We start from the raw sequence: 23,376 nt of genomic DNA on the forward strand, positions 1-23,376 counted from the left end.
CTTCTAAAACAGTTGGCTTATTTAATATCGAAGTCCCAGAGTCTCAGATGGTCTGTATGTGAGTGTGTGTACAACCATGTATCACTTAACAAAGAAGATATGTTCTAAGAAACGCATCATTCATCAATTTGGTCATTGTGTGAACATCGTAGAGTGTATTTACACAAACCTAGACGGAACAGCCTACTCCACGCCTGGGCTATATGATTTAGCCTATTATTCCCAGGTTATAAACCTGTACAGCATGCTACTGTAATGAATACTATAGGCATTTGTAACACAACGGTAGACATTTGTGTAGCTCAACATATCTAAATATAGAAAAGGTATATACAAAATATGGTTTAAAAGATTAAAAATAGGTACCGCTGTACAGGACACTTACTATAAATGGAGCTTGCAGGACTGGAAGTGGCTCTAGGTGTGCCAGTGAGTGTCAAGGCCTAGGCCATTACTGCACACTACTGTGGACGGTAAGCACTGCACACTCAGGCTACATTAGATGTATTCTAATATTCAATGAATAATTTCAATATTCTTTCTTCAATCATGTATTCACTTTAGCTTACTATAACTTTTTTACTTTATAAACTTACTATCTAAAAAAATTTGGAATAACAGCTTAAAACACACATTGTGTAGCTATACGGAAGTATTTTCTTTACATCCTTATTCTGTAAGGTTTTGTGTGTGTGTGTGTGTTTTAAAAGTTTTTGTTTTATTTACTCTTTAAACTCTTTAAATTAAAAATGAAGGCACAGACTGGGTGCAGTGGCTCATACTTGTAATAGCAGCACTGTGGGAGGCCAAGGTAGGCTGATAACTTGAGCCCAGGAATTTGAGACCAGCCTGGGCAGCATGGTGAAATCTTGTCTCTACAAAAGTAGGAAAATGAGCCGGGCATGGTGGAATGTGCCTGTAGTCCCAGCTACTCAGGAGGCTGAGGTAGGAGGATTGTTTGAGCCCAGGAGGTCAAGGCTGCAGTGAGCCGAGATCACACCACTACACTCTAGCCTGGAAAACAGAGTGAGCCCCCTCTCAAAAAACAAACAAACGAAAAACCAAAAGCCCAAGTAGGGCACAAACACACACATAGCCTAGGCCTACACTGGATCAGGATCATCAATATCACTGTCTTTCACCTGCATATCTTGTCCCACTGGAAGGTCTTCAGGGGCAATACCAGGCATGGAGCTGTCATCTCCTATGACAACAATGCCTTCTTCTGGAATACCACCGAAAGGGCCTGCTTAGGGCTGTGTTACAATTCAATTTTGTATTTTGTAAGTAGAGGGAGCACACTCTAAAATAATGACACAAGTTATAGCAAATACGTAAATCAGTAACATAGTCACTATTACCATTATCAAGTATTAAGTACTGTATATAATTGTATGTGCTATACTTTTATATGACTGGCAGCGCAGTAGATTTGTTGGCACCAGCAACATCACAGACACATGAGTAGTGCCTTGCACTGTGATGTTATAATAGCTATGATGTCACTGGGCTATAGGAAATTTTCAGCGCCATTGTAATCTTACAGGACCGTTGCCATGTATACGGCCCCTCCTTGATTGAAGCATTGTCATGTGGCATATGACTATATTTTTAAAAAGACAAAACTTTGCAATTTGATTTAGTGTAGCGTTTTGTGACAGTTGGATATTTTTCCTATTTACATATTTTCTTCTTTTAATTATTAAGATCCCCTCATACGTCTGTAGTCTCCATTCCTGGAGTTGTGTTTTCTCAAATTTGCTTTCATTGGTTCTAGTGTAAAGCTGCGTCTCTCATGTTTGCACATCAGGTGGGTATTTGTACCGTAACAGGAGGAACTTGAAGGCAATTCAGCTGTCTTCCCAAATGTGTGACTTGGAAAGATCCAGTGTTCTGCAATATGGAAAACACAGATGTCCTCCACTTCAGAGAAAGCCTGTCAGTCAGTTGCCACCTGTTCAGAAAAGGAACCACCAAATGCAGAGTGGCAGCTTGTTACCAACCTCTCAAACCCAAGTGCACTAACTGACTCACGTCCCCATCAAGCAGACTCATTTGCAACCTGTGGGAATTTGCTGCTCTCTCTGGCATGGTGGTACTGAAGGAAATGCTCCTTGGGTGGGTGAATCTGCAGGTTCCATTGTCTTTGTTGTCTGTGACCCAACAGAGGAGGCAAAAGACATGAGGGACTGAGAGCATGCCTCTCAGTTTCTCCCATAGGCCATCCAGCTCTCTTTAGATGCATGGTATTTGTAGGCTCCATATCCTGGCTACCTGGGATGCTAAATGAAATCTTTATTTGGATAAAGTTATTCTGTAGTTTTGCCCATGACTCCAACCCCACTTCAGGTCTCATAAACATTTTGGGGAAGGGGTTATGGGTGAGAGTGGCACCTGTTCCTTACTTCTTACCTTGTGGAATCTTCCAGCACCATCCAGGTCCATTTCCCACATCAGAACTGAAGCACTCACTCCTTGCCCCTCAGTTATTGGAACTATTGGAGGCTGACTACTTTCAATAAGGTCCTCTTTTCAGTGGTTACCCCAGGTTAAACCCCCTCCCCCAGGGCACAGCCTGCATTGCAGCTTGAGAGCTCCCCTCTCAATTGAGGCCTTAGTTTTGTCTGCACCATAATTCAACTTCTTCTGCTACCCAATCCTGCTCCCTTTACCCCAGCCCAGGAGGTGTTGATGAACTTGGCTCTCTGCTAGCCAATAATTACTCCTTGAGTTCACTTGTGTGTCCACAATGATTGCCAAATTCCATAAAAATGCTCTTTCTTTAAAAAGATGCTATTGCTATCACTTTTCCATAATGAAATTCCTTCTTCAACTCTTCAGGGTCCAAGATTCCAGGTCTTTTGGAAAATGATTATTTTGACATTTTTCACTGATGTGTGTAAACATATAATAAACAGTGCAGGTCTTGAGTGTACAGCTCACAGGTTAATTTTTACATATACACATATGTGCACACTCACGGAACCATCCTGTATCAAGATGTCAAACGTGCATCATTCCAGAAAGCTCCCTCATGTCCCCCAATGTTTCCATGCCAAAAGCCAATACCATTCTAACCTCTATCCATGTGAATTAATTTGGAGCGATTATTTTGCATATTTTAAGTTTCTATCTTTCATCTATGGTCTTCAAAATGTGGTGAGTGTTGATGGGGGGAGTCACCATTTCTGTTATGCTTTTATAAGGAGATAAAAACATTTAGAAGGCAGCATGCCTAAGAAAGGAACTCACAACTCAATATTTACATGAAGCACCAAAAAATATAAGCAATGGCCATTGTTAATATTGCACAGATGTATTATTTTACAGGCATTTATAGTTTGCAGAGAAGTGGCTGTAAAATGCTACACCACCAAGTTGTCAAATTATTTACAACTTAGGTTGAAAGAGTGATTAGGCTGGGATTTTGAAGTTGCATTAGGATAAGCAATTTAAGCTCTGGATCTATTCAACTTTTTGTTTTCTAAAAGAGTGATAACATATTACAAGGCATCACCTTGTAATCCTTATAATCCTTTCTCCTTTCCCCAGCACCACTGAAGGTCTCCACCTTTTTCTACCCATATCTTTGGGAGTCGGAACCTTTGGTCCTATTCCTTCTTCTGGTGTTGCCAGGATTCCCAGGGAGTTTCCAGTTCTTTTTTCTTCTCTCTTTTTTAAGACAGGGTCTTGCTCTGTTGCCCAGGCTGTAGTGCAGTGGCATCAACATGGTCCACAACAGCCTCGACCCCCTGGACTCAAGTGATCCTCCTGCCTCAGCCTCCTGAGTGGCTGGGACTACAGGCATATGCTTCCACACCCGTCTAATTTTTTAAATTTTTTGTAGAGATTGGGTCTCACTTTGTTGCCCAGGCTGGTCTCAAACTCCTGGGCTCAAGCAGTCCTCTTGCCTCATCCTCCCAAAGTGCTGGGATTACATGCATGAGCCACTGCACCTGACCTCAAGTAGCATTTCATGAGATCCACAACTGAGTCTTTCTCCAGGAGGAAGAGAAAATCAAGCTATTGTGTAATCTTTGGTGGTTGCAGTGATTTTGTCATACAGTTTTTGAGTGGCTGAGGACTGGTTAAAGCTGGAAGCAAATTTATATTTTGCTCCTCGTCCATATGCTTGTCAGTTGGAGATGATGGAATAGCCTCCAGGCACCCCCGAATTAGTCAGGTCCTGGCCAGGGAGACAGAACCTATGTATAATACTTTCCATAAGAAAGTTAATATGGAGTCTAGTTTAAAAGGGTTAAGCACTGGATGGGCATGGTGTGGTGTGGCGGGGTAGGAGACACTGGAGAGACTAGTAACAGCAGGAAGCTGACCACCCTCAGCCTGAAGGAACAAAAGGAGGAGATGGTGGGACACAGCCCAGAAACCAGGGCTACCTGTTGGAAAGTGGAATCACAAGAAGGCTGTCTGACAAAGCTGGGGTCACGGAGGAGAAGCAGCAACTTCTGGTGAGGTTACCCAACGTAGAGGGAGGAGGAGAGGGGAAGCCTCCTACCTGGCTCCTCTCTCACTCTCACCCTCCAGACTCCTCCCAGTGCCTCCCATTTGGCAAATCCCAAGCAGAAGTCATTTGGCAAGAGAACTCTTGGGAAATGTAGTTTGCACAGGGAAGCCCCGCCCCACAGAATATGGAGGACAACAGAAGACTAGGGAGGGTTGAATCTGAGATCAGAGAGTCCAACCACCAACCAACTTCCTTTCCCATCCTTCATAATCAGTGAAGAGCAAACCTTCCCACCACTTTGGTACAGAGCTAATTTTTAAAAATGTGTTTCTTTTTTGTTTGTTTGTTTGAGATGGAGTCTTGCTCTGTTGCCCAGGCTGGAGTGTGGTGGCACGATCTTGGCTCACTGCAAGCTCTGCCTCCCCAGTTCAAGTGATTCTCCTGCCTCAGCCTGCCGAGTAGCTGGGATTACAGTCACGTACCGCCAGGCTGGTCTCAAACTCCTGACCTCAAGTGATCTGCCTGCCTCGGCCTCCCAAAGTGCTGGGATTACAGACGTGAGCCACCGTGCCCGGCCAAGATGTGTTTCTAAGAAAAGCAAAAGGCCAAGCATTGGGCACATCTTTGTTTTCAGGGCCCAGGGGCTTCCAACTGGAGTCTGTGCTAAGGGGCTCTGTCTCTTGCTCCTTGGGAGTTTATGGATGCAGTGCCTTACTTTAGGATTTATAGGCTATCTCAGTTTCATAAATCAGCCATGTGTGCTCCGTGTGTGCGAGTCTGCAAATTCTAAACTAATATGTCGCTCTCTTTCTGTCTAGCATCATATTTATGTTAAGGCTCCATAAATCGTGCTCTACATTTCTGCAGCACGACCGTGATGAAAGTGATGTAACCCACAATAGGAAAGAATGGAAATTAAAATGCAAGAAAACAAAATGAAATAAACATTCATGTGACCTGCAATTTAAAGCTGTTTATTTCAGAAATGTGCATTGATGAGGGGGAGGATATCAAGTGTTCTGTCTGCATTTAGCCACTTGGCCACTAAGCCATTCGGTCCATCTTTGCCGTGCCACATGGGCCTCTTGTCAAGGTCCTAAGATTCGTTTCTGGGTCAGAGGTGATGGTGGTAAGCTTCTGAGCCTTAACATCTTTTTAGGGGCAATATTTCCAGAGGGATGTTAGGGATCAGTGTGTTGAGGTGAGATTGTGAGGGCAAAACTGCCTTTTTCAAGGGCCAGATCTCCAGCCAGCAGGTGAAGGCAGAAGCGATACCTGAGGAAACACTTTCTTAGGTTTGAGCCTGGAATTTTGCTATTTCCTGGCTGACTTAGCAGACCAGAACAAGGAGGATTTCAGCTGTACCATTTTAGACAAAGCATTTTTTTTCAGACAGATTTTAGTGTATTTCATGTGCACCAATTTCTTTCCTTTGCATCCAACTCCTAGACAGCTTGACTGGATCAGAGCTAAAGAACAACCCTGCTAAGGAGTTCACTTGACTGGCAGAGGGCATGATTTACAATGGAATTCACCTCCGATACAGAGCATCTTCCTTTTCTTTAGGGTTATTCGCTTTTCAAATTGTTTATTACATTTGAAAACTGACTGAAACATCAGGTTATGCATTAGATCAGGGAATAAAAGGTAATATTTTAACATGCTAAAGGAATTCTGCCAGCCAGTCATAAGTATCAATCCATCACAATTATTAGAAACAATGTACTCCGCAGTAGTAAAGAGATACAGCCAATATTCAGACACACACTAAATAAATTCCCTGTTATGCTGTTTCCTCCCCTGCCCGGGCAAATGCAGGAACTATTGATACAAAAGAGAAACAAGGCGAATGGAACTCAACACCACTCGTTTTTTTCTTTCTAGTTTCAATCATTCCTGTAAGACTCTGAGTGGAATTTGTATCAGCACCCCAGGTTCCCTCTTAAGATGGTAGTTTTGCCGGGCACAGTGGCTCACACCTGTAATCCCACACTTTGGCAGGCCAAGGTGGGCAGATCACCTGAGGTTGGGAGTTCAAAACCAGCCTGACCAACATGGAGAAACCCCGTCTCTACTAAAAAAAAAAAAAAAAAAAAAAAAAAAAATTAGCTGGGTGTGGTGGTGCGTACCTGTAATCCCAGCCACTCAGGAGGCTGAAGCAGGAGAATTGCTTGAACCCCTGGGTAGAGGTTGCGGTGAGCTGAGATCGCGCCATTACACTCCAACTTTGGCAACAAGAGCAAAAAATTCTGTCAAAAAAAAAAAAAAAAAACCCAAAAACATAGTTTGTCCCTGGGTTGGGGAGTTTTAATATACACAGGACAAGATTATAATACTAATGATTATGTCTGTGCATCAACAAGGAAAGAAGGCCAATGGGGAGGAAGAAACAAGGGGGTAAATGGAAGAGGCAAATTGATTCAACCTAGAAAATAGACCTCGCCTGAGTGTTTATGCACAAATGGATGCCCACTTTTGTTTCCACTCGCTTTCCTTTCTTTTCCAGCCAGATCTTCATTAGCAGAGAGAATGCTGGAGGCCGCCCCCTCTTTCGTGCAGCCATTTGCTTTATGTAAACCAGCTAGCAAACCGCTCCGTCCGTATTGATGTAGACATTACCACAAATCGCCACTTAGGGACCTGAACGAATTGACTAACTGGTTTCAGATCCAATACACATAACTTGATCAGACACAAAGTTTAAGTACACTTGCAGTCATGCCAACTGCACCTACCGGGAAGCGACTCTTTGGCTGCCAGCTTCAAGAGGCCCTGAGGGAGACCCGAGAGGAAGGCATGCAGACCTAGGCAGGGCCAGTCTGGAGGCTTCAAGGAGAAGGTGGAAAGAAATAAGCCACTGTGGGCAGGAAGCGAGGCCATTTCAAAAGCCACATGGCTGCTTCAGTCTAGGGTGCACTTGATACAACTTTTAATTTGGCTTTTTATCGTGCATTCTAGCAGCTCTGAGATCTGGGGACAGAGTGTCAGATGACATGGGAGATGGGGAACTCAGATCCAAAAAGTCTTGGCTGGCTGAGGGTCAACCGTGTGTGCATGTGTACACCCATGAGCCTGCCACACCCAGGAACAATGGCTTTTGAGTTCACCGTCTTCTCAGTAGCTAGGAAATTACCTGAGTAGATCCAGGGAAAGACCTTGGAAGGAATGAACAGGTTGATTCTAGGAGCTCAGGACTGCTCTGCTATGTGACTGGACCCAAGCACCATGCAAGCCTGTCCTTCCCAGGTGCAGTGGGCCAGCCTGGCCCTGCCCGTACTGGAGGCAGCCATTCACTTCAGACCTAATCCAGCTATTACTGAGTTTACTTCACCTCACTCCTTTGGATTATAAATGTTTGTCTTCCTCCAGTCAGCTTGGGGATAGGAATGCTGTTTTTGTGTGACATGAAGCTTTCCTTCAGTGTATGATGTGATAGAATTTACAAGCCTGGATGTATCACCTCTGGGCTGAAACAGGTAAAAGCCAGGACCTTTTCCATCTCTCTGCCCCTGACAAAATAACAGCCAAGGCCATATTCCAGATGACTCAGCTTCAAGAGGAAGGAGGACTTCCTAAACCATGTCAGCTTTTGTGTGGATGTGATATGTCAAGTCACTGAGATTTAGGGGTTTATTTGTTACCACAGCAGAGCTTAACTTTATCCTGACTAATAGAAATCTCGTTAGTGTAAAAAGCAGGGTGAGCAAGAATATTTCGATGACATTTTGTCAAAGGTATATCCACTTTATAGAAACATGACAACCATATATAAAAACTGCACCCAACAGAGTAATGAGATAAATATTAGTAACAGGAGAAATCTGACATTATATTATATATTCATTCAAAGAAATACCAGTTAGCTGTCACCTCTGCAGTTTCTTAGTTTCACTGGAGAGGTGGTGTTTTATTTTATTTATTTTTTGTGATACAGGGTCTCATTTCTGTTGTCCAGGCTGGGATGCAATGGCACCATCAGGGCTCACTGCAGCCTCGACCTCCCGGTTCAAGTGATCCTCCCACCTCAGCCTCCTGAGTAGATGGGACTATATAGCATGTGCCACCATGCTTGGCTAATTTTTGTATGTTTTGTAGAGATGGGGTTTTTCCATATTTCCCAGGCTGGTCTCAAACTCTGGAGCTCGAGCTATCTACCTGCCTCAACCTCCCAGAGTGCTGAGATTATAAGCATGAGCCACTGTGTCCGACCTATTTTATTGTTTTAACACAAAGGGATTTGTTAAATGGTGGTGTGTCAGTGAAAGGCGGAGTTATGTAACATAGCAATTCAATTTTTATTTCAGACGTATCAGGTCCACTTTGAAACTAATTTCCACATTGGTTAAACCAAAATAAAATTTTCAGTAGCGTGAACAGTAAGAGAATATTTTTATGCCATTAAAAAGGTTTCATTGGGAATTGGGCAAAAGTTTACAAATCTGTCTTGGAAACATTATGGAAAGCTTCCCATCTTTGGAAATATGTTAGTGGAAATACTGGAGTTAGTGTGACCATCCTTGAACTGGGTATCTCAATAGATGTAGCAGCTGATGTGATTCCTCCATTCTGAGCTGCAGCGGAATTTTTGATAAAACTGTCAGTGTGTCTACTCATAGTATTTCCATTAAGTTAACTTTAAGGCGTGAAATGTAAAGGCTTTAAGATACTCTTCCACAAGTATTTGAATCGCTGCAATGGAATTTTGTAGAAATTGGTTGTACAACAGAAATTTGTAACAATTATATAAATGGCACATCTCATGTTTTTCCATTTGATATGATGTTTTTCATATTTATATAGCATGAATGGAGACACTGTTATCATTTTGTGATTTTATTGAAGTGCAGTTCAGACAAATTTTGACATCGTAGAACACAAGATTTCAGTGACTAATCTCCACTCTTGAAAGAATGCTAATGTTGTTACAATTACTATGAGCTTTGTTTTATTCAGTCAGAAAAAAAAAAAACCTATCAGAGAAAAATCGTTTTAAGTGTTCTGAGTCAGAATTTTGTTTCTTTTTATAAAGTGATGCTACTGGGGTTTTGTTTTTTGTTTTTTTCCTACTTAATTCTACTCTTTAAAAAAAGTAAGGAGAGATTATTTTGAAATAAATTATTTGTGAATATTTTTCCTTAGAACTGAATTTAAGAAGAAAGGTTTCCAAGATAATGCTGCTTAAAGCAAGCAAGTTATAGGGGGAAAAAATTGCTAGCATTGGTATTTGTTGCAATTTGGATCTAATGCGTCAGGTAACAAGGGTGTATGATGTTAATTGCTGAATTATTCCAGACCTTTGAAAGGCAAATCTTAGTGCTTCTATGAATTATGCTGGATTCAGTTGGAAAAAAGCCCTAAATGGAATGATCTAGAGAAGCAATGGAATCATTTCTACGTTGCTCATCTCACTTTGTCATGAAATGATCTTTTTAATGAACTTTCAGTTCTTAAATCATATCTTAATGAGAACTTGCTAGTCAGATGGGATAAAAATAAAGATCCAATAGAGTTGAATGTGCGTCAAGATTTTCATCAGGAATGCATTAGAATGCCAAACATAAGAGAAGTATAGAATTATCTTGTCTCCCTCCCAGATTCAAATGCTGGGATCAAGAGGGCATTTTCCCTAATTAATATATTTTAGGTATCACAGAAGTTACTGATGATATTCAGATGATGAAATTTTTCTTGATAATCCGTATGAATTGCTCAGAAAATCTGGAGTTCTAAATAGCTATCAAAAATAATCATACAACTCTTAGAGTTTGCTATGTATCTGATACTATGCTAAACACTTCGTATAATTTCATTTAATCTTCACAACAGCCATATGAGATAGAAACTATTATTAGTTCCATTTTACAGATAAAGAAAACTAAGGTTAAATAAATTGCCAGGGTCATTAAATAGTGGGTGGTTAAGCTGGCATTTGGTTCTTTCTAGAACAAACACTCTTAATCTCCAGTCTGTCTTGGCATCGTAACAACTGGGTATATATTGGACATCAACTTCAATAGCAATGGGGTGATGAAAATAGAACAGTAATGTCTGGGGTGACAGACAACTTTTGCTGGATTTTGTACATCTTGTCCTACAGTTTTATTTTCCAGGGATCCTATGGCTTCCTAAGTCGCAATTACCTGGAATGGGGGAAACTTGATAAGTGAAGCTTTTCCCAGTGGAATCAAAACATCACCCACATCCCCAATGTTTCTTTGCCCGGGATCCCAGGAGGCGGCCATTGAGATTTGCCAGTTGTTTCCATCCATGTCAATATCAACACTTATTTTCATACCCCTGTGGTTCCTCCAGATGGGCTGACAGTGCCATGGCCTGCCACTGGGCCATGAGGTCCCTGCTGATGTGGGCTCTGCTATTCTTTCCATCACTCTGGCCTCCCCTTACCCCTACCCCACCCCGTGCAGGCCCATGTTTCTCTTTTCATCAGCACTATAGTAGGCTGTCCCTCCTTCCTTTGCCACCTGAGTGGCTGCTGCCCTCAACCTGCCATGGTATTGCAGCACTTCTGATCAGCCAGCCCTAAAGGATGGTGCGATTCCTTTAGCTTTCTTCAGTGTTTGCAGCTCTTACATTAGTTCCCAAAGGAGCAAATTTGTTCTCTCAAATTCTTCTAGGCTCCTTTTGTGAGGACCTTGTACCAGTTATTTATTGCCAAGTGAATAAATCATCCCCCAAATTAGAAGCTTAAAACAAAAGTGATACAGTTGCTCACTACTCTGCAGGTAGACCATTTGTGCTAGACATAGCTGGGTGGGTGCATTTCTGTTCCACATCATGTTGGCTGGGCTTGCTTAGAGGTCTGGGACCTCTCTTTCCATGTGGGTTCTCATCTACAAACAGGCTAGCCTCAGCTTTTTGCATATGGTACTAGAATGAGTCCCAGCAAAGAGCCAGAGAAGACAAACTCCTATGAATGAGCACTTTTCAAAGTTCTGCTTGCATCACATTTGCTAAAGTCCCATCAACCAAAACAACTCACAAAGCCAAGCCCTGAGTTAGTGCTGGAGGAGGCTAAGAAATCACATGAGCTGGGCGCAGTGGCTCACACCTGTAATTCCATCACTTTGGGAGGCTAAAGTGGGTATCACTTGAGCCCAGGAGTTTAAGACTAGCCTGGGCAACATAGTGAGAACCTGAGTCTGCAAAATAATAAAACATTAGCTGGGCATGGTGGCATGTGCCTGTGGTCCCAGCTACTCAGGAGGCTGAGGTGGAAAGATCACTTGAGCCCAGGACATTGAGGCTGCAAGGAGCCATAATCATGCTGGCACTCCAGCCTTGGCAACAGAGTGAGACCCTGTCTAAAAAAAAAAAAAAAAAGAATCACATAGATACAGAAAGATGTGATTTATTGAACCTTTGCTATAACAGACCTTAATAAGAGTCCTCCTGGGATGGGTTCAGAAGACATTTGAGTAACCACACCCTACAGCGCCACACCCCAGCTGTCCACCATTAACTGAACTCTTTCATTTGTTATTAAAGTCTCTCACCTATGTGGTCCCTATCCAAACTGATTTTTTTATGAACCTCCACTCCGGAATCCTCTGATCTAGCACTGCCCCTATTGAGAATCTTTTGCCATTTCCTCCAGGTCAAAAACCCTTGCTTTTTTCTAAATAGCAAGCTATTTCAGCATAAGGAACACTGTTCTTCTGCCTAACTCCAATCTCTCATACCATTTTCCATCATTTTAGTTCTGTTATTGCTGTCCATTTATAAGTCTTATTTTTCCAAGCAGGTTTTATGCTATAACACATATATACCTAAGATATAAATACCCAGTAACCCAAATTGCCTTGGCCTTACAGTGGAAAGAATTTGTCTCAGTGTTACCTGTGAATTTCTTGTAAGAGTTGAAGTGGTCTTGCTCCAGGTTCTGGGTAAAGCCTGAGATCCTGAAGTGCAGAGTGGACCACAGCACATTGAACGATGGATTCTTTCTTAGCAACATTTGCAGATGAAAGCAAACTTCATTCCTGAAGAGAAAAAGAAAATGAGTAAGAGAGACGCTAGATTTAGTAGGAAACCAGGAAAGTCCTGGGCTAGAATAAAAACTGCATCACACCTGTAATCCCAGCACTATCCTGTTAATTTTGGTGTTTGGAATCCTTGCAGGTCTGTCTTTATGTGGGGGACGCTCTGGGATTCTGGAATTGATAGGTATTCCTCAAAGGCAGAATTCCTCAATGCAAAAGCTGAGTATTAGAGATGCATTATCAAGTGATACTGTTACTGGTGGAGGGTGTCCAGGTTCTTGACATCTTGAACAAAGAATTGAACAAAACACAAAACAAAGCAAGGAAAGAATGAAGCAACAAAGCAGAGATGTATTGAAAATGAAAGTACACTCCACAGGGTGGGAGTGGGCCGAGCACAGGGGCTCAAGAGCCCCGTTACAGAATGTTCTGGGGTTTCAATACCCTCTAGAGGTTTCCATTGGTTACTTGGTGTATGTCCTATGTAAATGAAGAGGATGAAGTAAAGTTACAAAGTCATTCACTCCATGTATGCCCTATGTAATTGGAGAGGGTATGTCCTGTCACAGCTGAATCAAATCCATTTGATTTAGTTCTAGGAAGTCAGCATGAATTGGCCTTACGCTCCCTGACTTCAGACCCTATTCTCCTACCTCAACACTTTAGGCCCGCAATTAAGCTTTTGAATAATCAGATGTCATTCACTCAACATATGTTTATGGCTCAACTGCTATGTGCCAGGCCCTGGGCTAGGAACTTGGGACACATTGATGAACGAGAGAGGTGGTGCCCGCTCTCCTGTTGCTCACAACCTTGGAAAAGTGATTAGACAGAAAACTCTGTCATGAGTTTCTGGCACTAGGCACTTGAGAGCAGATGGTAGGAGGGGTTTTCACCCAGACTTAGGAAGTCAGATAAGGCTGGAAGGCTGCCTGGGGGAAGCAGTATCTAAGCAGTGACCTGAGGAAAAGGATGAGGATGAGCCAGCCCGAGGGATGTGTGCATACCTGTGTCACTTGGTAGGGCGGTACACAGGGACGTCCAGTGGGCAGAGGGAGTAGCTTGTGTGAAAATAAGAGATAAGAAAAAGCATATTGGGTTCAACATACAGAAAGACACTTAGTGTGGCTGGAACTCTGAGAAGGGAAGAGAGAGAAGTTGGGCAGGATACTGGACACTGCAGCCCTTATCAGCATGTCAGCGGGTGGACCTAGCACAAAACCTGAACACAGTCCCAACATGGTAGAGTATTTCATCAAAGAATATTGTTTTCTTAAGAAAAAAATCATTGTAAATGCTAGAAAGTTTTTTTTCTGCCTCACTCTCAAGTTTACCTTCAAAGAGACTTGAAACCTGAACTGTATCTAAACAGCTGAATGTTCTTCATTTAAAACCAGCAAGGAACGGGCGCCAGTAATTCCCTTGTCTACCAAAATGGAATTTGGACGTTACACAAAGGAAAGAAAGCAGTATCATGGTTGGCTATTTTCCTACTCACTCCATTCCTGAGGTCACCCATTGGTCCCTTCTGCACTGACATTGTGCAGGTGAGTTGTCATTTCCTTTTACTCATTTTTCAACCCTCTATTTGACTTTGCTATGACCTGATCTATTTTCAGTCCTCCTCCTATTTTTGTTAATTTCCCAGATGCATGCAACTAGCCATTAGTTCTTTCTTTACCCTTTGGAGGACAAAATTGGCGGGATCCTTTTATAGTCATGTTTCTGAGGACACTTCAAAGCTTATGAAAATTCCATTTTTTTTTTTTTTCCTTGTGGGAAATGCCGTCTGGTTCTAAAGGCGAGTGTGTGGCAGTGTCCTTCCAGTTATCCAAGCAGAAGGTTTCTATTCCTTTCCGTGTTTTAACATTGTACATTTTTATGAAATACAACGTAAAATAAAATGCGAACCAATGCATGAGATGTTCCTATGTAACTGGAGGAACATAGAAGAAAGACATCGTTATTTCCAGAAAGCCCTTCCTCCTTGAAGGTGTTCCTCTGGCCGAACCAACAGATGCTAAAACACTGGAAATTGAAAGTTGTTTTAAAGGAGAGAAAGCACTTTGGAAAGTATTTGTCCTTTGCTCCTCATGTGGGTATGCATTGTAGCTTTGGCATCACAGTTCTCTGCCACCCTGGTGATACCGTGCCTCTCATCTGGGGCAAACTTGGCCCCGAACGGACCATTCCCCCTCATTTACTCATGCCCTACAAAGGGCTGAGCTCATCATAGCGTCATCTGATATTCCGTTGACCCATCTGGTCACCAGGCACCCAGCTCGCAGGGACATGGAATTAGGCCATCTCAAGGGAATCCCAAGGGCGAAAGTCTGCAAACCTCTTCGGCATGAGTTCGGGGCTTAATGCATGATGACTAGAGGTTTTTCAAGCCCATGTCTGAATTGTTAAGAGATTAGAGTCTCAAGCCAGAACTTTACACTATTTGGGAGTGAGGTGGAGAATAAAGCCCAGCTATGCTCCAGGAAGAGATGTTCTCTGCACCCTTGCAATACAGAGAGGATGCTTCCTGGAAAGAGCATTTTCTTTGAGACATCGGTTTTTAGGCTTCTCTCTTCACCCAGGACTCTGGGCGGGAAGTATTTACTGCTGCACAACCGCGCCTTTCCTACCTGCAGCTCCCGGGCTCAGGCAACAGAAAGTTGCTCTTCCCCCTGGACCCTCCTGCAAACTTGACATTCTTGCAATCAAGTCCGTGCACTGTCTAGTGGGGGATTTCAGACTGTTTTCTTATTACTAAATGGAGAGGTATTAACAACACAATGCAGAAATTAAAAAAAAAAAAAATAAAGGCAGAGGGTGGGGAACTGGAGGAAGAAAAGAAAAGACAGCCGCCTGCTCTTTTCTTCTTGGTATTATTATTTGTGACAAAGCCCTCGGTCCATTTTTCTTCATAATTTGCAGGACTCCTAATGGGAACAGCACCTCCCAATTACCATGGCTGCCAAAGGCTAATTTGGTTACCCTCCGGATCCACAATAGCGAAACTGTGTCGAGCCTTTGTCGATATTTGCATACTATACATACCAGGAATGTAAAACAGCTGCCTGGCCCCTCTCCCACTATCATGGCAATTATGGGTCATTAGCTCCCCCGCCCCCCACTCTCCCTTTTTCTTGTTCTCTTCTTCCAGGGTCTGGTAGGCCCTTGTAGGCAGCTGACGGATTTGCAGAGACAAGAAATGAGAATGCGGAGCTGCGTGGCCTATTTGTTCAGCGTCGAGGCTGACGGAACTGCCATTTGAATTGGCAGAGTACAGCCCCCATGCTTTTATTTCTTGATTACCTCCTTCTCATCTTTTCTTCTAGCCTCTTTGGTCCCCACACTGGCTCTTGGCTCTCTTGAGGAAGCCTCTCTCTCTCTCTCTCTCTCTCTCAGGCTCTGTGCACGTGTCTATGCGTACGCATTTGTCCTGGCAGCCCGATGGACCTCCGGGCCAGGCGTGCGCTGACACCTGGAGTAGGGGCCCACGTGTTCTCTTCCTCCCGGGTCACCCTCGGAGGGATCGGGCCTCAGATGTGCACAGCCAGCCCCACACCCTAAGCTGATCCACATTCAGAGGAGGGGATGTTTCACTTTCAAGTTTGTTCATTGAATTCTAACCCCATGGAGGGGGAAGAGGGGGCGGAGGAAAAGAACAAGAAAGGATTTAGTATGAAGCTCTCTCTCTTTTGCAACGATGTGTTGTGTCTTGCGGTAGTTAATGGGAAGTTATGGTTTTGAATATAATTTTTCCCTTCAAGCTGCTAATTTTATTGACAATATGGATAGATTGAAAGACCCAAAGCTTTTGTGTTGTTTTGTTAAAGCAAATAAGTGAGGCACAAATGTAAATTACATCTCCAGGTTCACATTAGAGGTTTGCAAATAATACTGAGCTAATGGTTATTGCAAAGGAAAATAGCACTGGGATCAATATTCTATACAGTGGAAGGCGATACCTCTCTCTCTTTTAATCACCTCATTGCAGAAATGGCATTGAAATTTGAAATCTCATTTTCTCCATTTGTACAAATTGAACATAAATCACTATGAGTGAGGGGAGGTGGCAGGCAGCTTCACTCTTTGCGGGATTGCATTACTAATTAGTGTTGGGCTAAAGCCCTACACAGCCTGGAGAGGCTTCTGGAGACCTCTGGCCAAATGCAAGATGCTTTGGAGAGTCTGGATGTGTGCAAGGAGGGGCCGGGCCCCTCTAGCGGGGAGTGGGTGAGGCCGAGGTCAGCCGTGCAAAAGAAGGGAGATGAAGGGCAGATCCTCACACACGATGCCATTTTCTGGGCTAGGACAGCAGATCTCCACCAATTAATTCTCTTAGATTTCAGTGGAATAAGAATGGATAGGACCTTACTGTTCCCAGGAAGGGGCAAGGTAGATGTTGGCTTGCAAAATTTGCCTTTCATCTGTGGCTGCAGGAGTACCAAAGGAGCAGGGTACCAAAGGATGAACAGCCCGGCTTAACACAGGCACTGCTATATCAGCTCCCACGGCCACCTCCTGTGTCTCAGCACCAGTCTCCACTCCCTTCCCTCTGCCCTTCCCTTTCCTTCATTTTTCCACTCGTATACACTTGCACTGAGTGGCTCTCACGGCTCTAAGCTGGGTGATAGATATTATTTACAAAGGATATTCAGAGATGTCAAAGGGCCTCTGATATGTACCCACTTCAGTTCCATTTTCTCAAGTTGGTCAAATGTTACTTACACTGGACTTGATTTATTGGCTATGGGGTCATCATGACAACAGGACTCAAGACCTTTCTCACCCTCGCTAGGCTGACATAACCCATGACCGTGCATTTCTGGGCTGGGCAGATATGGGAGAGTATACCGTATTTTAAACAAAAGGGTGAGAAAATTGACATCTAAACTGTGGTAGGTAAGCTGGGCACATTGATTCATGCCTGTAATCCCAGGACTTCGAGAGGCAGAGGTGGGAGGATCACTTGAGGCCAAGAGTTTGAGACCAGCTTGGGCAGCATAGCGAGACCCTATCTCTAAAAAAAAAAAAAAAAAAAAAATTAACTAGGCATGGTGGCATGCACCTGTGGTCCCAGCTACTCTGGAGTTTGAGGTGGGAGGATTGCTTGAGACCAAGAGTTTGAGACTGCAGTAAGCCGTGATCATAGTGCTGCACTCCACCCTGAGCAATAGAGTGAGACCCTGTCTCTTTAATTAATTAATTAAAAAGTAATACTAAATTTGGTAAGGGGAGAGGAGAGGAGAGGAAAGCAATGTGTCAACTTGGCTGGCAGAACTTCTGGATTTAGGACTTCATTCTTTTTTTTTTTTTTTTTTTTTTTTTTGAGGTGGAGTCTCACTCTGCTGCCCAGGCTGGAGTGCAGTGACACGATCTCAGCTCACTGCAACCTCCATCTCCCAGGTTCAAGTGATTCTCCTGCCTCAGCCTCCCGAGTAGCTGGGATTATAGGTGCACACCACCACGCCTAGGTAATTTTTGTATTTTTAGTAGAGTCGGGATTTCTCTGTGTTGGCCAGGCTGGTCCCAAAGTTCTGACCTCAGGTGATCCACCCACCTCAGCCTCCCAAATTGCTGGGATTACAGGCCTGAGCCACTGCACCCAGCTCCGGATTTAGGACTTTGCTCTTCAAGATTTGGGAAGACAGCACAGGGAAGAGTAGCCGACACCAAATCCTTGATGTGTCTTTGCAGTGGCCACTTACCCTTTCCCTTGAAGTAAATAACATTCAGCTGGGTGATTAATGGAGGATGTTTAGTTCATTAAACTTGATACCCTGAGGGCAGGATTAACTGGAAAAATATGTATATATTTATATGTGAGGCTGCTCCCATAAGGGCCAATGTATATAGATGAGCCAAAAATGGAACAAGCTAGTATCTGGTAATGTGGGCCTCAGCAACAGCTACTGACACTCACATCCCCCCATGGAGTTTAGGGGTCCCTGTAAGACTGGAGGAAGATGCCTCTTCACTGCAGCCAGAGTGGCCATTTAGAAGGCCACCGTGCATCCTGCTGCAGGGAAACAGGACGGTCAGGCAGTTGCAAAGCCAACAGCACTGCAGACATTCCAGGCACATTCTGCCCTCCATTGCCTGTCGCTCCATCCTCACACTTGGGGAGAAAGGCAGAGTGACTCCCGGAGACTTGCCACCCAGGGAACTTTCCGTCCTTTGCCTCATCCTCAGCAGTGGCAGGAGGAGTTAAAAATAGGGGAGGTGAGGGGGCAAACTGGAAACAAGGTTCATTACCTAAGGTTCCTCTCATCCATTTCAATAGATGAAAGCAAAGAAAATAAAGCAAAACCCATCCAAACAGTAAGCAGGTGGTGGCCGCTAATAGAGAAGAAATAAAAACCTTTTAGAAATCAGAGCCGACGACCAAACACACTGACAAAGTGGAATGAAAGTTCTGAACAATCAGTTCAAAGAAAAAGGTGTTTGAAATAAACCCTTAAAAACATTTCAAATGCTGAAGGAAAAAAAAAAAAGCTGCTTTAGATATTTGAAGCCAGGATGATTTAATCTGGAGATGGGACTTTTTGGATATTACTGGAGGAAAAAAGAAAAAAAAAAAAGAGATTGAGAGAATGAACTGAGGAGTCCTTGAAAGTAGTGAGGTTCAGAGAACAAAACCCACATCGGGTCCCCACGACTGCCAATCACAGCAGGTTCACCACCAACTCCTGGGTTGACCCGGGGCTTTTAACCTCCCCATGCCTCCATTTGCCCAGCCATAAATGGGGGTTACTAATAGGCATGTCCTCTCACCCTCAAGGTCCCCAAGGAGATTTAATAGGATAATGGACCTGATCCTATTGATGGAGAATGTGTAACTGCCACATTGTTACCCCTACCTTTAGAGGCCAATCAGGTATCCTCCTCCCAGAGCCTTTCCAGGACCCTCCCCTATTTGGTGAGTTTCAACATTCATTCAATCATTTCCCATTACGTATGCCTGCTATGTCGCTTTATAGCAGGCATGGTGGCACCGGATGACAGAATGAGGAAGGAAGAACACACGGTGCCTCCCTCAGGCTGAGCACAGGTTGAAGGAGGCAGGTGTATTAACAGGTGATCATATAACAGGGTGCAGAAGCATGCCTGGGATGTCTCAGGAGTGCAGCCCAGAGAGGCTTCCAGGAGGAGGTGATGACTAAGTTTGTTTCTGGCAGAAGGGCAGAAGTAGCTGGATGTCAAGACTGAGAAAGGTATCTCCAGCCAAGGTAACAGCATGGATGAAGGATGAGTGGAATGAGTTTTGTGACTTGTATGGGAGGGTTTTGGGGTGCAAGGACAGAGTGAAGGCAGAAGAGCATGGAATGGGAAGCAAGAACTTCAGCAATGCGTAATTGTTTAGTTCAAGAATTGCAATTGGCTGCTGGGTCTGGAGGTTGGTAATGAATAAATATGGCAGCTCCCCAGTGATTAGCAACTCTTGTTTTTCTGAACGACTCTCTTGAACAGGTGGTTTCCATCTTCGAGCTCATGTCATTGGTAAGGAAGGGAGGGTGGATAGGGCAGAACCACTCTGCAGGCTCTAGCACAGTCTTTTACAACAAGGGAGGGGCGAGTCTGGTTTTGTTTTGTTTTGTTTGTTTTTTATTTATTTATTTATTTATTTTTGAGATGGAGTCTTGCTCTTTTGCCCAGGCTGGAGTGCAGTGGCATGATCTCAGCTCACTGCAACCTCCGCCTCCCAGGTTCGAGCAATTCCCCTGCTTTAGCCTCCCGAGTAGCTGGGATTACAGGTATGCACAACCATGCCCGGCTAATTTGTTGTAATTTTAGTAGAGACAGGGTTTCACCATGCTGGTCAGGCTGGTCTCAAACTCCTGACCTCATGATCCTCCCGCCTTGGCCTCCCAAAGTGCTGGGATTACAGGTGTGAGCCACTGCACCCGGCCTGAGTCTGGGTTTTATCTGGGGAGTGGTCTGTGACCTTAATCATGATGGGATTTGCAGTCATCCTGTACCACACCCTATCAGATATTTGCGCCTCACTTATCTGTTTATGCAAGAGCTAGAAGGATGGGCACATAGGAAAACACTTTGAAGAGAAAAGGATAAGAAAGTTTGGACATTTGCTTGAGTGAAAACAAAACCCAAGACTCTTAATACATAGGGTACCAACAGGTCCCAGTTTACCCCGGGGGGTTCTGGTGTATACCTATTATCTCTTCATCCTGTCCACTTTGGGTTTGTCCCAGATGATTCCTTTATTAGTTTTAGCAAAGTGGTGTTATTTATTATTGCATTAAAATAAGCCAGTAATGAGGTAGCCTGGGTAGCTCAGTTGGTAGAGCATCAGACTTTTAATCTGAGGGTCAAGGGTTCAAGTCCCTGTTCAGGCATGTTCTGTGGCTTTTGGCACCTAATTCTGACTCAATTTTTTTTTTTTTATTTTTTTGAGACAGTCTCGTTCTGTCGCCATTGCAGTGGTGCAGACTCAGCTCACTGCAACCTCCGCCTCCTGGGGTCAAGCCATTCTCCTGCCCCAGCCTCCCGAGTAGCTGGGACTGCAGGACCACCACACCCAGCTAGTTATTTTAAGAAGACTTTCCTATAGATGAATTCACATGTGAATCTGTAGCAGGTGGACTTACAGATTCTTCTGCAAAGCATGATTTTCCATTGATAAGATGACTGTTTCTTTGCTAAATTTCTAAAATTTTTTTCTTCCAAGTTTTTATTATGCATGTGCAAACACGTAGTGCCTGCACTTACTGTATTGGTACATGAGACAGAAGAAAAATTGCAAAGAGTTCAAAGGCTATTTTATCAGTGCTATTAGAGGCTTCACAAGGAAAATGCAAAAGTTCTAATAATTGGTTCAAATTTTCACTTCCCATTCAGGAAATCAAATTATTAAAGTTTCTGGAAATTCATTCTAAAGAAGGTGAAACATCTGATCTTATTGTTAATACTAGTAATACTCCAGTTTTTTAATGAACTTGTTAATTTAACAGTGAAGATGAAGTTACTAAATTTTGTGGCGGTAACACCCACTCAAAATTTGGTGAAGCACAAATTCATGGTAAAAAGCAATGTCAATATAAAATTAAGAAACTTATGACACACAAATAGGCTTGAAATTTGTTTTGATGTTCATATAATTCACAGCTTCCTCCCACTCACTGCAATGTTAAATCAGTTAAAAATTGTAGTGGTTTAAATTTACAAATATTTGTGTACACTCCGTTAGAGCAATCAAACCACAATATTTTTGCGATGAAGTTTATGATGAATCTTACAAAACAGTGTGGCAGTATGGACTTTTTATCTTTTTGCTGCTTGCCATCAATGGGGTTTTTCAAGAGTTTGCACCTTTAAAGAGTTACTTTGTAAATCAACCTACACATTATGCAGTGGTTTTGAACTTCTTTTATAAATAAGTCTGTAAATTGTGGTTATATTTTATTCAACACCAGTTGGATATATTTAATCAAAATCTTGAAAGAATAGAGTGCTCAAAAAAACTTTGTCTTTTTTTTTTTTTTTTTTTTTACCAGGACTCTGACTAGTACAGGGACCCCTGGATGAAGCTGTATCCATAAACATTTAAAATTTTAAAAAGTATTTAGTTATTTGTAATTGTTGAAAATGAAGCTTGCAAACAGGAAAATAATGAACTTTATCCCTATAACAGAAAGAAAATAACTGAAAAAATTAAAAGTTGAGGGCTCAAAAATTATGCAAGATTTCCTGTTCAAAATTACAATTTCTTTTTGGAATACCTTGACCTATGGGAAGAATTTTTTGATATTTCCATTTTTATGTGGATAAATTTATATTTTTATTCAATGGAATGAAATGGAAAAACCTATGATTTGGAATCATAAGTTGAGACAACTTATCTGAAGAGTTTTTCCCTTTAAAAATACCTGCCAAAGTGCTTGGGAGGTAAAAAGACAGTATATAAGAAAATATTTGGGCTAAAGTATTTATATATTTTAATCTGAAAAAATAGAAAATTGCAATATACTCTAGCAGTTTGCTCTGAATTTATAAGACATCTCAGTAACTTTGGAGAAAGTATTTTCTTAATTAGAAATGTTATAATCTTCAGTAACATTCAATTGGGGAAGTTAACAGTTTCAAATTTATTAACAACAAAATGCAACTTTAGTATTTTTTATATGTAATACTTCAAAAAGCATTAAAGTACAACTTTGGGGAAGAGTATATGATATGCAACTTTATAAAAAAAGATTAAAAAATAAATCCATGTCTAAAATATCTTTCCTTAGGCAAATACCATGATAGAATAATATTAGAAATAGATATGGCAAAAAAATAAAATATATGCTAAACAGTATTGTTCTGCTAATGGTATTGTTTAGCATTTAAATAAGAGATTCAATAAGATAAATTATTTTCATTTTGCTTTCATGGAAACAGATAGATGTTATATTTATTTGGTAGAAGGAATTTTATTTTTGAAACTATGTTTTAAATAAAATTATTTTGTAAGTCCACAAATATCAAGTCAATATATTGGTGAATATGTTAATATTTTAAATTACATAATTTTGATTATTCCCAGCACTATCTGTTACTCTAAAAAATGTGAGAGTGGCCTCCCTATAATAGAAATAAAAACTGAAGAACTACTCAGTCAAAAGAGTTAAGAAATGGATCGAAGAGTCAGAGAGCAGAGGGAAGGACAGGAAGACAGAGGGAGGGAGACAGGGCGAGGAGTCCCAAGAGGCAATAGTGAATCCATGAAAATGGCCCAGGGACCTCATCATACAGGGTGCCTCTGATGGCAATTGCCCACCCACTCCTCCCAGCCCCATTTGGAAAGAAATAATGTATCAACTGGAGAGACAGTACCGTCAATGGTTGATTCTTTCCTTTACCCATTCATCTCCTACCCACTGGCTCCATCATTCATAGGTTCATTGACAT

The 23,376-nt window shown here is 42.4% G+C and overlaps 1 non-coding gene across 1 annotated transcript; it reads left to right on the forward strand.

Moving 5' to 3' along the window:
- Nucleotides 1-20,746: 20,746 nt before the first annotated feature.
- On the forward strand, nucleotides 20,747-20,819 carry TRNAK-UUU. Its single transcript has one exon. It is a non-coding gene; the product is annotated as a tRNA-Lys (tRNA).
- The last annotated feature ends 2,557 nt before the right edge of the window (nucleotides 20,820-23,376 follow it).

This window comes from Piliocolobus tephrosceles, chromosome 17 (assembly GCF_002776525.5).
Source record: "Piliocolobus tephrosceles isolate RC106 chromosome 17, ASM277652v3, whole genome shotgun sequence".
NCBI classification, from domain to species: domain Eukaryota; kingdom Metazoa; phylum Chordata; class Mammalia; order Primates; family Cercopithecidae; genus Piliocolobus; species Piliocolobus tephrosceles.